The 18073-nt window shown below is 48.1% G+C and overlaps 1 long non-coding RNA gene across 3 annotated transcripts; it reads right to left on the bottom strand.

The window, feature by feature from the left end:
• Positions 1-4160: 4160 nt before the first annotated feature.
• LOC116668257 lies at positions 4161-16241 on the bottom strand. Of its 3 annotated transcripts, XR_004325350.1 has the most exons (4): positions 15861-16241; positions 9299-9351; positions 7772-7851; positions 4161-7355 (listed from the first exon to the last, which is right to left on the bottom strand). It is a non-coding gene; the product is annotated as an uncharacterized LOC116668257 (long non-coding RNA). The 3 variants fall into 3 exon arrangements; XR_004325349.1 differs by lacking the exon at positions 9299-9351; XR_004325351.1 differs by lacking the exons at positions 9299-9351; positions 15861-16241 and adding an exon at positions 13690-13872.
• Positions 16242-18073: the final 1832 nt, after the last annotated feature.

The raw sequence follows: 18073 nt of genomic DNA, 5'->3' as shown, positions 1-18073 counted from the left end.
TGAGATGGACAGAATTCAGATTAACAAGAGAAAAACAAACAGAAGCTTATTAACAATGTATTCTGCATATGCATGGGAGGGAGCACTCAGCGATAAGGATCTCAGGGGAGGGGGGTGATTAGAACTTGAGTTTATACAGCATCTTAATAAAGGAACAAGACATTTTTAGAGAAATGACAGGACAGAGGAAAGGACTTTTGAGTTGCTAGGGCAGCAAACTGTGTAAGCGGTGAAGTTTGGGGTATAGATTCCTCTGATGAAAGCTGAGTGGTCTCCCGGGGATTAACTCCTGTCCTTCCTGGTAGAGAGGGGAAGGGGGACATCTTTACAAATTTATGTCTTATTTTAGGCAAGCAGGGGGAAGGCAGACAGCATCTCTTGTATCTGCTCCTTCTGAATTGTCTTTGGCTCCAAATAACCAGTATGCAAAGTGGCATATTCTCTACCCTTTGCAGGAAGTCGCAGGGTCAGTGGAAGCTGTGGGGCATGACATCCCCCTCTGTCCCTCCCTGCTGCGCCTCCTCCCTTCCACAGAGGGGACGCCAGAACACACCCCAACAAACTCCCCAAGCAGTAACTCTGGCTCAGTCCACTACCCAGAGAACCCAGGCGGCGACAGCAGCGCAGGTCTGGGGCATCGTCTGGAGTCAAACTCCCCGGCCAGACCTGAGGGCTGGGCCGCTCAGTGTGAAACTCTTTCCAGGCCTCAACTTCTTACCTAGAAAGTAATCTGTACCTTTCCATGGGGTATGCACAGAATCAACATGCAAGGTGTTTGGTCCAGTGCTAGGCTCCGGGAAGATCCACTGCCAGTCATGCCAGGATTCCAGAACGGGGTTCCTGGGGGCAGAGCCCAGGCCTCCTGGATTCATCCCTGACAGATGAGAAGTCTCACAGACGCGCTAGGGACCCAGCAGCACAGAACCTGAGACAGCTAAGGGGATCAGAATATGCCCCCCACATATGCTGATTTCACGTAAGGATCGCTTTGAGCCAAAGACAGTGGAGAAACATCAGACTGAAAATAAAGTTCCCTAGCTTCCTCCTATTTTCCTACGCAGGGCTTAGATGTCCCCTTGGGAAGGTGTCCCCCTCCCTCTTCTCGTACGAGGAAGGGCAGAACCACTGTTAGTCACCAGAGAGGACTCTGGACTCCCATCAGCCCAGAGATGGCATCAGAGGAACATGCATAACAATTACGACAGTGACCCTGATCTTCCACTAGTTTCCCACATCTATTCACCTTCCAACAATTGACTTCCCCTTTTCCTTCGTCTTGTCAATTCTCCTTGAATGTATCGTTCTTTATTAAAATGGTACATAAGCCTCCAGGTCTCAACATCTCTTTGGGGTTTTCCCTTCATTTCTGTGAGGCACCTCCCCCACCCTCAAGTACATGAAATAAATCTTTTTCTCCTGTTAATCTGTCTTTTTGTCTGTTTAATTTGCAGGACCCCATGCACTGAATATAAGAGGGTAGAGGAACAACAGCACAGAAAAATAGGTCACATGGGCCCGGAGCAAAGAGGTATACATCAGCTTGCTCATCCTTTTCTACAGTTTGAGGTCTGCTTCCGACCAGCCAGGGGTCAGTGTATGTGAAAAGGAAGAACCCAGACGTAACACCGAAAGGAGGTTAGGTTACACATTTATTTTCTCCAGTGCCTTGCACAAGGCCAGGCACATACGGACACTCAAACATTCAACAGATGAACAATTAACTGAGGACGGGGGGGAGGGAGGGGACGGGGGACGGGAGGTGATGGCCAGGATTAACTCATTCAAATACTTGAGCCTTTATTCTTTGCCAGGCAGTCTCCACGGCACAGACGGCACAGCTATGAAAAAGGTGACCTATGGCCTCACAGGCACGGAGTCCAACAGGGTCTACATGGATTCAACAGGCAATCACAAAAGCACAACTGCGAGGGACAGTGCCACACAGAAAGATAAAGGGTATAATGAGGTCGCCAGGGGGGCCTGACTTAGGCTACGGGTCAGAGAAATGTTTCAAGAAAGCGACATGTAAGCAAACACCTAATTGATGGGTAAATTCTTCAGTAAAAGCAGAGCGGCAGCAGGGGTGGGGGTGGGGTGGAGAGGGCAGTGAGGGGAAGGATGGCAGAGCATGTGCTAAGGAAAGGACATGGGAAGTGTATTCTAGGCACTGAAAGCCTGTCGTCGTGGCTGGAGCACAAGATGATGCCGGGGCGGGGGCAGCGGGGATGCTGGGACAGGGGCAGCGGCCAGGCCATAAAGAGGCTCCTGGCCCATATGCTTTGGGGTTTGCAATGAAACACAGTGGGCAGGCATGGGAAGGGTTTAGGGTACAGAGCGTCTTGATTTAAATTTCAAAGAGATACTCTGTCTGCAGAAGAGAAGATGGGCCACAGCAGGGCAAAAGGGGGAACAGGGAGAGCCATTTGGCTATTTTAGTCATTCAGAGGATGCTAGCTTGGACCACGGTGATTGGGAAGGAGAGAGAAAGGCAGATACAGGTAGGATATGTTTCAGAAGCAGAATGAAAGGGTTTGAAGAGAGAATGTTGCAATGACTTCCTGGCTTACAGAGCAGGCAAGTGAGAGGATGCACGAGCTACTGAGTGAGGCGGGAACAGGTGAAGGAGGAGTTCATACGCTGGGCTGAACTGAGCCCACCCCCAAACGTCATGTCCACCTGGAATGTGTGAATGTGGAAAGCAGATCTTTGCAGGTGCAGTAAAGTTAAGACGGGGTCATACTAGATCAGGGTGGACTCCACACTGGGATGTGGCCTTAATCCAACAGCAGGGCCCGGGGGCCACCCATGCGGTGGCAATGGGCACAGACTCTGCAGCTATGATGGGAAGCCGTCCGAGAATTAACCAGGAACAGGACACGGTCAGCCTTGCACTTGGATGGCTGCATGCAAGGTACACCTGGGTTCTTTTTACTTAATGCTTTTGACATTGACCGTGTTTTCTGATGCATTCTTGGGACCTCAAGTGGGGGGCCTGGCTTCCTTTTTCTTCTACTTTGGCTTTAATTTCAACACAATAGTCTCAAGTTCGCTGTTTAGCACTTCCCCCCAAATAACCCTTAACAATCCCACAACACTTAATCACTTAACAGGCCACGAAACACCAGTTGGAGGGAACTGGGTATTTAAGTGTGGGACCTGGGTAACCCTCACTGTTGCCATGACACCACAATTTATAGGGCAAGAGATAAAATGAGAATCAGCTTTTACCCACCATGGAGTTAGCCATGGTCCTCAGTCCAGGATTAGGGGCCAAACAATTCACTTAGAAGCACCACAAATTCATTGCAGTTGGGTGTATCCAGAGCCAAAGCACTACACGAGCTGCCTCGTGTGAGGCAGCCTCACACGAGCCCAGCAGCACCCGTGCTCGCTGAAGACCCAGGATAAGCCGCCGTTCAGCTGCCCCCAGCTGAAAAAAAGGTTCAGCCCTAAAAGGTCCGCTTTTCACAGCTCTTTGGAGATATGATTCAATCTCCAGACACTCCATCCACATAAAGCATACAACTCAATGACTTTGAGTATATTTTAGTGACATGACCATTGCTGCTATCTAAAAGGTCATTTTTAAGAAGCTCAGAGTTCAGGAAACAAGTCAGCCTTTTGCGGTATTTGGGCCACTGTGGGCTCCTGAAAAACACAGACCCACTCCTCCAAAACAGCAAGAGCATACGTGCACAAGAACATGTTACGCACAGCTTGGGCGAGTTCTGGCCTCCACCCCGGCCCCCACCCCCTTCCCCAGAGGCGCTAAATCCTTAACCACAGCACAGTACAGGCCTACCTCTGAGATACACTGCAGAAAGCAAACATCACGGTAAACTGAGTCACACGAATTTCTTTGGTTTTCCAGTGCATACAAAAGTTATGCTTACACTATACCATAGTCTATTAAGTGTACAATAGCATTATATCTTTAAAAACCCAATGTATATATCTTTTTTCCCTTTTTCAGTTTTATTAGGTAGAATTATTATGGTTCGACTGCACATACACATTATATTGCATGTAAATACACATATACAACATACTGCACATTTTTTAGTTTACGTATATGTACTGATTATTGTTTCTAAGAACAGATTAGAGCTTTAGCTTTTCAAACTTACATAGTCATCAAAGGAATAAAGCCAAGCACAAAATAAGAATCAACAGAATGTGGTAATCCAGTCATAAAGGACAGTCAGATGTGCTTACACATATTCAAGAAATCAACCATCTTAGTTATAAATAATAAGTGGTATAATGTGTAGATAGTAACTAAAACGTAATTTACTGCTAGAAAAAATGCTAATCATCACCTGATCCTTCAGTGAGTCTTAATCTTTTTACCGGGGGCGGGGAGGGTAGGAAATACTGTGAGAATTACTGAAATGTGACCCAGTCACAAAGTGAGCAAATGCTGTTGGAAAAAGACTTGCTCAATGCACATTGCCACAAACCTTCATCTTGTTAAAAAAAAAAAAAAAAACTCAGTACCTGCAAAGCGGGGCAAAGTGAAGTGCAGGGAAGTGAGGTGTGCCCACCTCGGGCAAAGTGGTGTCATGCTCGTTGTCATGTGAAATTTCCTCCCTCCGCCCCGACCCCTACAACGATGAGCTCTTTGAAGAAGAGTACTCAAGCTTAAGTGGACCAAACTCAAAGGGACTGGCCATGAGGACTCACTCCACGGCCCCACATCTACGCACTGGGGATCTGACTTCAGTGTGAACAGCTGGCTCTTGGGCCAAGAAGGTGGAAGAGTTCCTCAGGGGCAACCTTGTTAAACTGCAGTCAGTCAGAGACAAGCGTGTTATTTATTTCCCTATACAACCAAGCCAATGGGACAAGAGCAAACTGGGAGTCCAGACTTCAAGATTCTCAAACTTCAAGGATGCATTCAACAGAGTTCACGTGGGAGCGATGAGACATACTTCAGTTAGGGACCTTTAAGTCCAAGATGCAGGATTCTGTTTGGTCAACAGAGAGGATTTATTAGAAAGAACTTAGGAGTTTACAGAATCCATACAAAGGTGTGGACACCTAGAATGGAACCTAGCAGCAAGGTGGGCTCGCCCCGCTTTGGCTGTCTAGAATCCAGCGTGCTTTCTTATTCTGGGGCAGCGCCGTCAGGTGTGGCATGAGTTGCCTCACCTTTAACTACAGAGGCCAAAAGGCCAGGGAAGGGTCTTCCCTCTTCTCACCCAGCTCCGGGCAATCAGCGGGCAGACATGTGACTCAGGGTTGGCAATCCCCACCCTCCCGTCTGAGACTCTGAATCTGGAGAGAGGAACAGAGACAAAGGGACAGTTAGGAGTAATTCCAGGGAAGCCGTGGGGGCCGGGGGCGGGCAGCCTCACAGCCGGGCAGCACGCCTCACTCAGCAGCTGCCGATTTGTCCTGGTGGACTGTTTCCGCTGAAATATTATTTTCACGCTACCTCTTTCTTAACCTTCCAGAACAGCCTTGATCCGTGCCCAGGTTCCGAATCTGGTTCTCCAGCCTCCCACCAACGTCTAGTTTCCGTTTCCTTCTGAGAGAGACCTCACTCTTACTTAAGAAAGCCACAGTCAGTACTGTAGCTGCCACCCAAACTCTAACTGGTACAAGAACATCTAAGACATCTCCCGGAGCTTGGAAACAAGAACCGGGAGAGCCTTCTCAAGGCGCCAGCAACTGGTTAGGGAACAGCAGCTGAGACACGTGACTGCCACCCATTTTCCCCAATGTTCTCACTCTCTCGGGACTCAAAGTCTCAAACAAGGGCATCTCAGACAATGGGCCAAGCTTGGGTCCCCGTCAGCGACTAACCAGAATGCAAACGACAGATTCAACTTGCCCTAATGAAACCACCCACGTGAGCATCCAGACATCGTTAGAGGGCAAAGGAGGAGAAATGGAGGCTGAACTGGCGAAAAGTGCCAGGGTGCACCCCACATCATGAAGCTGTCTTTCTCCACATCCTTTCCAAACACAGAAGGCTGCTGTTCCCTCCAGGTGCCTCTGGACTGAACATATGTTTAAATATCTCCAGCATCTAAAAACTGACCTCACATGCAAATAGGACTCCAGACATCAATTATATCCCCTACTAGAAACAGGTTCCCAGGGGTCCTGGCTGGAAAATGCAAAACCTTGAAGAAGCCAAATTCCCTAATCCACACCTGCCTCATCTTTTATTTCTCCCAGATCAGAATCAGTCCTCAGCCTCCTTTCACTCTTCTCTCACGTGGGGTGATGCCTTCCTTGTAAAGATGACACATGACTTGCTACCACACGCCAGGCACTGTGTTGTTCCTGAAAACCTGTCATTTCTGTACCTTATTTTTCAAGACATCTTCGCTTCCATGCTTAGGTTGGAGCTGTTGTTAAGGATGAAGTGTTTCCTTCTTTTAAAAGTAGTAAACATGGCAGATAAACATGCATTTATATCAGTTCCTCCCCAAAACTCCAATCAAATTATAAAGTAATTTTTTTAATGTAGAAACCCACAGGGGCAGAGAAGAAACATCACAGAAGACGAAAATGTCAACACATGGTGGAAGCAGGAAGAGTGACGTCCAAGGATAACTAACCGTCGGAGGGCAGAGAAAGCAGAAAGCAGGCTGTCCCGCAGGGAGGGCACCGGCGGGAGGGAGAGGGTGCACCCCATGCCTCGTAAACCCGGAAGCCTCTGTGCAGGGTTCCAGGCCTCTCTGAAGGGCGGGCTGTGGAGGAGGGCTAGAAAACAGGACGGTGGGTTGAAAGTCTGTAAGAAACACTTAGATTGCCCACATTCCTCCCTGTCATGTGGCAGAAAATGGCAAGTACCTTCCAGGGAGCAGCTGAACCAGAAAGTCCCTGGACTCATGAATGCCAACCACAGCTCAAGGCGAGAACAGGGGCCATAGTGGAAACAAGGAGATTAAGAGAAAGTCTATGTATTGCATCTCTCCACTCAGCTCTCCACGCTGGAGCCAGTCTTCACCAGGCTGACCCGTCCTCTTCCAGGGTTTCTCCTTAGGAACCTCGCCATCGCAAAGGAGAAACCTACAGACAGCAACGCTGAAGAGCCCCTGCAGGACCCCTTCGCAACGCCACGTGGAGGCCAGCAAGTCGACGAGCAGACCCCCACCTCCCCGCACACAGAGCTTCTGGCCAGGAGCCGGGCCTCACCCGAGGTGACAGGGCCGCTCAGGACCAGCCGGTCCTGGACGGAAGCAGCCACTCCCTAGACATCCTGGGCTCTGCAGCCAAAGGCCTGGGTTCAAATCCCAGCAGTGGGACCTGGACCAGCAACGTCAGGCCGCTCACAACACCCACCTCCTGGGTGAGGGACTGAGTCAGTGAGCACGTGGTAGAGCTCTTCAGAACAGTGCCTGGAACAGACAAGAACGACATCGTGTCTAAATAAAGGCTCGAGACAGAAGTTCTGTAGAAACAGTCAGACAGTCAGTGCATTATGGACACCTGCAAAACACGCGAATGAGAGAGAATTTTGTGCCTACGAAATTATGGGATACTTATACAAAGGAACAGAAAAAGTTGATAGCGCGTAAGAATTTTAAATGTCTAAAGTTAAAACAAACAGAAGAGCAGCAGTACTAATAAAGTCTCACCAAAATGTAGCCCCAAAGAATGAAGATCAAAACTCTTTTATAAAAAGAAAACTAGGCGCTCAATCCAGAAGCTAAACATCAAAACAAAAGAAGTTCTGGAAAGAGAAAACAAATATTTATTTTTTGTAATATGTTTTTTAAAATAGGAAAGTTTCAACTCCCAACAGAGTACCCACCACATATAGCAAGTGAGGAACGCCTAGTCACAGCGGGAGCTTTCTGGACATCAGGGATGGAGAGAGGAGCCTACAAACCTCTGAGAAAAAAAAAAAAAAACATAAAAGTCAGGATAGCATCAAGCAACAGGGCGCTCCCATCACTAATCACCAGGAAAATGCAACCAAAACCCACAAAGAGGTATCACCCCACACCTGTCAGCATGGCTGTTACCGAAAAGACAAGAGATACCAAGTGCTGGCAAAGATGTGGAGCAAAGGAAACCCTTGTGCACTGTTGTTGGGATAGAAATGGGTGTAGATGCTATGAAAACAGTACAGAGGTTCCTCAATAAATTAAAACTAGAACTAAGCACAGGGAAATATACACAAAATGTTATGATAACTCACAGAGAAAAAAATGTGCCAATGAGTGTGTATATGTCCATGAATAACTGAAAAATTGTGCTGAACACTGGAATTTGACACAACATTGTAAAATGATTATAAATCAATAAAAAATGTTAAAAAAAAAAACAACAAAAAACTAGCACTACTATGTGATCCAGCAACTCCAGCTCTGAGTGTTCATCAAAAGGAAACAAAATTACTATCTTGAAAAGCTATCAGCACCCCCAAGTTCACAGCAGCCTTATTCCCAACAGCCAAGAGGTGGAAACAACCTAGGTGTCTCCTGGTGAATGAAAATGTGGTAAATACACAATGGAATATATCAGACATAGAACGCAATGTATTTAGCAGTTTAAAAAAAGGAAATTGTTACTTGTGGCAACATGGATGGACCTCGAGGGCACTGTCCTAAGTGAAGCAAGTCAGACAGAGAGACAAATAACTATATGATCTCACATGTGGAATCTGTAAAAAGCCAGACTCACAGACACAGAGAACAGACTGGTTGTTGCCAGAGGTGGGGGTGGGGGGTGGGCAAAATGGGTGAAGGTGGTCAAAAGGTACAAACTTCCACTTATAAGATAAGTAAGTTTTGAGGATGTACAGTGTGGGGACTATAGTTAATAATATTGTATCATATATTTGAAAGTTAAGGAGAGAATAAATCTTAAAAGTTCTCATCCCAAGACAAAAGTGTATCATTATGTGAGGTGATGACTGTTAACTACACTGTGGTCATCATTCTGCAATATATGATTTGCCACATGTAGATACACCCACATATCCACACACGTGTGTATTAAAAATCATACATATGTAAAATCACCATGTTGTACACCTAAAACTAACACGATGTTATACATCAGTCAAACTGGGAAAAAATAAACCTCAACACTTGTAAAAGAATTTAAATCACACGGAGTGTGTTCTCTGACCAAATGGATTCAAACTAGAAATTGCTCACAGGAGATAACACGAGAATTCCAAGGACTTGGAAACTAAGGAACACGTTTCTGAACAACTCATGCGTCAAGGAGGACGCCTCAAGAGAAATCAAAAACACACTGAACTGAAAGAAAACGAAAATAAAATGTGTCGAAACTTCGGGGCACAGCCATCACTGAGAGGGAAACTTACAGAGCCAAATGCAAAAGTCTCCAGTCAATAATCTAAGTTTCCAGCTCAAGAACCTAGAAAAAGAAGAGCAAAATAAACCCGGAGCAAAAGCAGAGGAAGGAGATGCCACAGACCAGAAATCAATGAAAGAGAAAAAGAAAACCAACATGGAAAGCCAACAGAAGAAAGGGCTGGTTCTTCAAAAAGACCGAGAAAATTGACAAACTTCTAGCAAGACGGGCAAGGGAAAAAACAGAGACAGTGTCAGGAATGAAATGGGAGGTGAAAAGGATTAATACAGGGCTATGAGGGACAACTGTACACACAGACACTAGACAACTTTAAGAAATTGTTTCCTTTCATCTAAAAACACAAATTACCGCAACTCACCCACTATGCAATAGATCACATGACTAACCCTGTGACTACTGAGGAAATAGAATTCGTCACCCAAAAACTCCCAGAAAAAAGAAATCTCTAGGCCCAGGTGGTTTCACATGAGAATGATACCAAGTATTTAAAGAAGAATGAACACCAATTTTACACAAGAAAATGAGTTAGAAGCGTACACATAAGAAAAGAAGAAATAAAATGGTCTCTACCTCCAGATGGCATGATTGCCTACATAGGAAATCCCAAGGAAACTACCAAAAACTCTTAGAGCAAATAGTAAGCTCGCCAATCACAAGATACAACGGACTTGTGTGTAGATGTTGTATTTCTTGTACTTGCAAGGAACACAGGAACATCAAAGCTAAATATACCGTGCTATTTACAGTCATTCAAAGCATAACGTGTTTAGGTAGAATCTAACAATGCATGTTCAGGGCTTGTAGGCTGGAAACTTCACAGCACAGACAAGAGAAATCAAAGAACATCTAAATAAATGGAGAGAAGTATGGTCACGATGGGAAGATCCAACACAGCAAAAATGTCAGTTCTCCCAGATTGATACATAGGTCTAACACAACTCCTATTAAAGTCCCAGCAAGGTTTTTTGTAGCTCTAGACAAGAGTATTCTCAAATTCTAACATTATATGTATAGGCAAAGCTACTATAATAGCTAAACAATTTCAGGGGGAAAAAAAGAGTAAAGCTGGAGGAATTCATCCACCTGATTTCAAAACGTGTAGGACAGTTACCGTGAATCAAGACTGAGTGATGCTGCATCGCCCCTGGAGGGCAGGAAGAAGACAACACACAGGTCAGTGGAACAGAACAGAGAATCCAGGCATAGGCTCACTCTCCCGTATGCCCCACTGACTTCTGATAAGATGCAGAAGTCATTCAATGGCGGAAATCACAGCCTTTTTAACAAGGATGCTGCGGTAAGTGGGTAGCGAAAGGAGGGGAAAGAACCTTGAACCCAAGTCTCACACATTATACAAAAATTAATTCAAAATGGACGACCGGCTTAAAAGTAAAACACAAAACTATGAAACTCTGAGTAAAGAAAAAAATAAAAATGTTTTAATAGTCAATAATAATGTAATATCTTTGTATGGTGACAGATGTGAATGAAACTCATTGTGGTGACCGTTTTATAACACATAGAAAAACTGAATCTCTACGTTGCGCACCAGAAACTAACAGAGCTGTAGGTCAGTTATACCTCAAAAACAGACTCACAGAAAAAGAGACTGGATTCGTGGTTACCAGAGGCAGGAGGCGGGGAGAGAAGGAACTGGGTGAAAGGGGTCGAAATGTCCAGGCTCCCAGTTCTAAGATAAAGAAGTACCAGGGACCTCGTGTACAACACTGCCACGTGTTACGTATGAAAGCGTGAAGAGTGTGAATCCGAGGAGTCCCCACCACACACACAGGAAGTTTTTACTTTGTATCTCTCTGAGATAATGGATGTTCACCGAACTTACTGTGGTCCTCATTTCACGGTGTATGTAAGTCAAACCATCATGCCCTACGCCTTGAAAGTACACAGTGCTGTGTGTCAATTTACCACAATAAAACTGGAAGGAAAAAAATTAAAATTGAAAAAAGGAAAACATAGGAGAAATTCTGGGGGATGCAGGGCAAAGAGTCATTAGATTTGACACCAAAAGCATGATCCATACAAGGATGAATTGGTAAACTGGACTTCATTAAAATTTAAAACTTTTGCTTTGTGAAAACCCCTGTTAAAAGGACAAAAAGACAAGCTGTGGGCTAGAAGGCAATATTTGCAAATACAAATTTAACAAAGGCCTACAGTCTAGAGGATATAAAGAACTCTAGAAACTCAACAGCAAAAAGCAAACAATCCAGTTAGAACGCGGGCAAAAGGCAAGAGCAGACATTTCACCAGACAGGACACACAGGCGGCAGACAGACACGCAGGTGGCAGACGGACACGCAGGCAGCAGACGGGGCGCGCAGGCGGCAGATAAGCACGCGGAAAGGTCTGCATCAAGAACCACGGGGGAACAAACTGAAAAAACCACCACGGCCAAAATAAACCGTGACAACAGCACATACAGCCGAGGGCTAGTGGATCACTCATACACTGGGGAGCATAAAGTAGTCCAACCACTTTGGAAAACAGTTTGGCAGTTTCTTAAAAAGAAAACAAAAGGAGGCGTACAAACTCAGCAACCGCTCTCCCAAGAGCTCATCCCGGATACAAGGGTGTCCGGCGTTACTCACCACGGTCCAAGGCTAGGGAGAATCCAGATGCCCGTCCCTGTGAGCGGACGGTTCAGCAAACAGTGACACGGGCACCCCAGGGGGCCCTGCTTGGCACTAAGAGGCAGCAAACGATTGATACACCCAACACCCTGGGTGACTCTCCAGAGAACTAAGCTGAGTGAAGAAAGCCAGTCCCAGAAGGCTACCCACTGTGCGACTCCATGGATAGAACATTCTTGAAATGACAAAGACAGAGACGGAGAGCAGATGAGTGGCAGTCAGGAGTCCAAGGAGGCACGGGGAGGGAGGAGGCTGGAGTGGCTACACCAGGGCGACCTGAGGGCCTCTCTGCCGTGATGGAAACACTCTGTATCCTGACCGCGTCAGCATCAGCCCCCAGGCTGTGTAACTCCTGCACCACAGTTACCACTGGGGCAACTGGGCAAAGGGTACCCAGGATCTCTGCATTACCGTCTTACAACTCCACATGAATCTACAGTTAATCCTCATATAAAAAGTTGAACTAAAACCAAACCAAAAAAAAAAAACCACAAGGAAGCGATCCCCACGAAAGGCAGGACGGTGGTTACTTCTGGAGGGAAAGAAGGCAGCTGGGGCTGGGACTGGGTGACTGGCAAAGCTCCGTTCCTGTCCTGGGTGCTAGTTAGGAGGGGATTTACTTTATATAACTCACCAAGCTAGACATTTGTTTTATATGATTTCTTCCTTTGCATCTGTGTTTTGTGCCACAGTAAGTTAAAATAATTAATAAAAAAAATAACAGCTGTTCTGTCTCCATGCTGACCCAGGAGTCAGCGAACACAGGAAAAGCCAATCCATGATCAACACGCAGTGGAGACAAGAAATAAGCCCTTGTCATCAGCCACAAAGGGTTTATTTGTTACCGAACCACAAATAGCCCATCCTGACTGATGCGTACATAGTAGGGGACAGCACAGGGGAGGGGCTGTTTAATGAGGTTAATAAAGCCAAGCCTCAGGGCAATTTCCTGCATATGCCCACACCTATCAGCTCTCTCCTCCTTGGACTATGGTCATTTCTATTTACAGATGAGGAAACTGAGGCACAGAGAGATTCAATAACTTCTCAAGGTCACACAGCAGGTTGGCGGCCCAATCAGTGAGCTAATATTTGTTTATATAAAAACCTGAAGGATTATGCACTAAAGAGTCCATCAGTGACTGGGGATTTCTTGGGATTTTCTCTGCTTTTCTCAAATTACTATCCTGTACATTTTCTAATCAAATAATTAAAAATTTGGTGTTTAAGGAATCACCCAGGCATCAGCCCCGCACCTCAGGGCTGAGGTAGACAGGCCTAAGAAGTCCCAGGAGGGACGGCTGGTGCCCAGTGCAGGCTGCCCTTTCCTGGGCCCCATGGTGAGCATCTGGGAGAGCCACTCCCCTCCCTGCCATCCCTCTCTCTGCACCTTGCCCCCTGCCAGCAGCACCTAACCGCACTTAGGCAAGATGGAGCAGATGTGGACCACGCAACAGCTGGTTTGGAAGGGCCCACCCCGCCTTGCCCAGGGAAGGGGCAGGGGGCCCACAGCTGAAGGAGCCCCTTCTTGCCCAGGAATGATGGCATTGGGCAACATCCTGCCAGCCGATGCCCAGACTTCTCCGCTTGCTCACTCGTCTGTCAAGGAATCTTACACATCAGACGGCAAGAAAGGCAAGGTGGCTTTTTAAATTGTTTAATCTTATGCATCAAGCCAAGGTCAGAGCCACAACCCCAAAGCTGTAGGCAGGCGTCGAGAGCCACTTACGCACTCTTCAGAGTCCTCAGGGCCCCACTTGACATTTGGTGACCTTCGCATGCGAGGCTTGAGCTGTCACTGAGAACGGCGGGAGCCGCTGCTCCAGTGGCTGGGCTGAGGGCCAGGGCTGGCTGACGGGCCCGCCGAGTGACCAGCAGGAACCCCGGCAAGATGTCCCGGAAGAGAAGGGCATCCCGGAGGGGCTTAGCCAGGTTTAACAAAAGAAAATAGAGCTACATTTTCATTTCAGATCAACAACAAACAATTTTAAAAACCAATTTTTTTTTCTAGTACAAGTTTGTCCTGTGTAATATTTGGGACATGGTTAGACTTTAAAAATCACCCCTTGTTTATCTGAAGTTCAAATGTTACTGGGCAGGGAGGGGGTTATCGCTCAGAAGTAGAGTGCATCTCTTAGCATTCAAAAGGTCCTGGGTTCAACCCCTAGTACCTCCATTAAAAAAATATTTCAAAAATCCACAAATGACAAATGCTGGAGAGGCTGTGAAGAAAGGGGAACCCTCCTACACTCCTGGTGGGAATGCAGTTTGGTGCAGCCAGTGTGGAAAACAGTGTGGAGATTCCTCAAAAGACTAGGAATAGACTTACCATATGACCCAGGAATCCCACTCCTGGGCATATATTCGGAAGGAACCCTACTTCAGGATGATACCTGCACCCCAATGTTCATAGCAGCACTATTTACAATAGCCAAGACATGGAAACAGCCTAAATGTCCATCAGCAGATGACTGGATAAAGAAGCTGTGGTATATTTATACAATGGAATACTATTCAGCCATAAAAACTGACAACATAATGCCATTTGCAGCAACATGGATGCTCCTGGAGAATGCCATTCTAAGTGAAGTAAGCCAGAAGGAGAAAGAAAAATACCATATGAGATCGCTCATATGTGGAATCTAAAAAACAAAACAAACAAACAAACAAAAAACAAAGTGTAAATACAGGACAGAAATAGACTCACAGACATAGAATACAGACTTGTGGTCGCCAGGGGGGCGGAGGGTGGGAAGGGATAGACTGGGATTTCAAAATTGTAGAATAGGTAGACAAGATTATACTGTATAGCACAGGGAAATATATACAAGATCTTGTGGTAGCTCACAGAGAAAAAAATGTGACAATGAGTGTGTATATGTCCATGTATGACTGAAAAATTGTGCTGAACACTGGAATTTGACACAACATTGTAAAATGATTATAAATCAATAAAAAATGTTATTTAAAAAAATAAACCTAACAACCTCCCCTTCCAAAAAAAAATGTAACTGGACATGCTGGGTCTTACCTGGAAACCCTACCTCTGAAGCAGTTTCATTTAAAAGAACCCCCCCCTTACTCCCCCCACCTTCCCCGGCCAGAGGGAGACCCCTGCGCAGGAGCAGAACTAGGCAGCATGTTGCTTCCATCCAGCTTGGAGGCTGCAAACCTGCCGTTTTCACACAGCGGCAAGGGCTCCTCTGAGGACGTCACCCCAGGCATGCCTCTCAACGCAGCCCACAGGGAATCCTGAGGGCCTCCTGGGTGCTGGACGGTGTAATCAACAAGGAGGTGGGCAGGTAAGGTCCCTCTGCTCCCACGGGGCTGATATTGGAGAGACAGGGGAAAAAGTCAACAAGGCCAAGCAACTGAGTTGTCAGGAAAGGAAGCTGAGGAGACAGGCTGAGAACCATGTGGCTACTGGAGAGAAAACCATTGCAGGCAAAAAGATTTGTTCATGCAAAGGCCCTGTTGCAGGAGAGAGCTGGCAGAGTCCAGGAAGAGAAAGACAACTGCTATGGCTGGAACACAGAGGGCAGGGAGGAGGAGGGTGGTGTGCAGGGTGGGAAACCAGAAAAGGGAGTTGGGTTTTATTCCAGGTGCACGAGAAATCCTTGGAGGGTTTTTAGAGGGACAGAACCAGATTCAGGGATGTGCACACAGCCCAGGAAACACACAGCATCATAGGCCACCAGGGCAGGGCTAGGGGGAGGCAAGCATGCGTTTAGGCTGGAGACCCTCATTCTTAGATTTGTGCAAGTGCCCCCTTCCCCCAGGCCCCGCGTGGAAGGCAGTGACGGGAAGTAACCTCCTCCCGCCTCGCCTCGCAGCAAACCTGCCGGCTACCTGCCCGGCAGCTGCAGGAGGAGGGCAGTTCAGGAGAAGAGACGCACTTACTCTGTGCTCCAGCCGCCGGGGACAGGCTGCAGGGTCCGTTTCGCACCGGGCTGGGCGCGTCCTCTCGGAGCACAGGTCCGGCCGCTGCGGGTCAGCTTCTCGGCCGAGCGGCGGGAAGGCAGAGCTGCTGGAACATTCTGAAGCTTCTAGACCCCTGGCCTGGTGGACTTCCGCCCGCAGCACCCGGCGGGCTCGAGGGAGCTGGACGCCCCACCCAGACCGCTGCCCCTCTGCCTTCCCCCCGCCCCGAGGGGGATGCCAAGCCTCCCTTTCCGGGGTAGGGAGCTGAGGAATCTGCTTCCCACCCCCTGGCCGGCCCGGCGGCTCTGCGGCCTCGCGGCTCCTGAAGACCTGAATCAGCTTTGAGCGGCCTCACCTGGCGCCCCGCCGCCCCCGCCTGGAGCCGCCGCGCGAGGAGGGCCCCCTCTGCTGGCGAATGTCAGTATCGCAGCCTCAGGGGAGCTGGGGTCCTCCTAGGCGGCTCCCACCTCCTGGGAGCGCATCCTGTGTTTGGTCAGCAGGGAGCCCCGCAGCCTGGTTCCTGGGTGGATCCACTTCCAGGCCTGGTCCCTCGGCGGCGTGCTTAACTCCAGCCCTCGCCAGAGCCTTCACCGCAATCCCCGCCGGGCTCAGTCTCACCTGTCCTGGAATTCAAATGGTTCTCATTCACTTGTGCGGCTGTGGGACTCCCTGTTTCCCGCTGCCTGTTCCCTGCACCGCTCTCCTCCTGTTTCTCTCCCCCGACACAGGCCACAGGCGGTCAGGCAGTTTCAACAGGATCTGCGAAGCTCCTGGAAGGAGTTCCTTTCTGGGGCGGGTCTCCCCTCTCCCAGCAGTGACCAAGCACCAGGCACAACTTGATGCTCGAGGACTTCACCAGAGACGCTGGTTAATGCAACTCGAGACCCCCTGTGGCGCCTGACTCGCGGTCCGGCTGAGGCTGGGGGTGCTTATTTTCAGTCCCAGCTATGACCTTAGTCTTCAGTCTCGGAGGCATTGAACTTGAATTCGTTGCCAAGACAGGAGGCCCATCCCCACCCCCCGGGGGGATTCTAATTCAGCAGATGTGGAGGTGGACACTGAGAATCTCATTTAACAGTCAGCTCAGTGATCCCAGAGGCGAGTTAGTTAACTTATCTTAAGGAGACACAGTGGTAGCAGATTTATACTCAGAACATAGGAGGGTGCAGGGAATACTCAATATCCTGTAATAAACCATAATGGAAAAGAACAGAAAAAGAACATAGAAGGTGGGTACTGTGGTCATCGCTGACACAAACTGAGGTCAGTGACCAGCCCGGGGCCACACGGCCAGTAAGGAGCAGGGCTGGGTTTAACCCAGGCCTGGTGACCTCTGAGCCTGTGCTTCTAAACCCATATACCTGCGACCACGTGTCTGAGAGGGGACAAAAGCCTGGCAGCTGATTGCTGTGTCCTGGGGGTGGGGACTGACCTCAGTAGTGACGTTTCCATCTGCAGGTGTCTTGAGAGCAGGAGGAACCAATCTGGTGGCAGAAGGAGCAGTGAGGGGCCAGGGTGGGAGACCGGGGAACAGTGAACACTGGCCTGAAAGGCCTGCGTCTAATTCCTGCCAGCTGTGTGACCCTGGACAAATTGCTTAACGTGTCTGAGGTGGTTTCTTTATCTGTGAACCAGCTGTGGAGCCACCATGCAGTTGGGCTTCTGTAACAGGAGAGGGAACACGCAGGGCACGTCTGGCATGTCACAGTGCTCAGTAAATGGTGCCTGCGAGTGACAGCCCTGGCCTTGGAGTCAAGGGGCTGGCTCAGGTCCTGGCTGACATTGAACCAGCATGACCTAGGTGAGTCGCCTGCTCTCAGAGCTCCATCCGGTAGGATGAGACATGAGACCTGCCCCGTCCACCTCAAGGCTTTTTAAAAGAATGAAGTGGGGTTGGGGAGGGTAGAGCTCAGTGGTAGAGCACGTGCTCACCATGCACAAGGTCCTGGGTTCAATTCCCAGTACCTCCAAATAAGTAAATAAATACCTAATTACCTCTACCCCCAAAAAAGGTTTTTTTAAAAGACGGAATTATGCATGTGAGGGAATGTGATGGAGCTGAAAAATAGTCCATTCATGGACGCTGTTATGGAGCTCAGGTGAGGAGAACTGTCAGGATCTATAAGAATCCTCCTCCTCCAGGAAGCTCTCCCTAATGCCCCAGGCTGGATGAGGGCTTCCACCTCCACGCT

Source organism: Camelus ferus, chromosome 13 (genome assembly GCF_009834535.1).
Source record: "Camelus ferus isolate YT-003-E chromosome 13, BCGSAC_Cfer_1.0, whole genome shotgun sequence".
NCBI classification, from domain to species: Eukaryota; Metazoa; Chordata; class Mammalia; order Artiodactyla; family Camelidae; genus Camelus; species Camelus ferus.
This window is presented reverse-complemented; position numbering and strand designations above follow the sequence as displayed.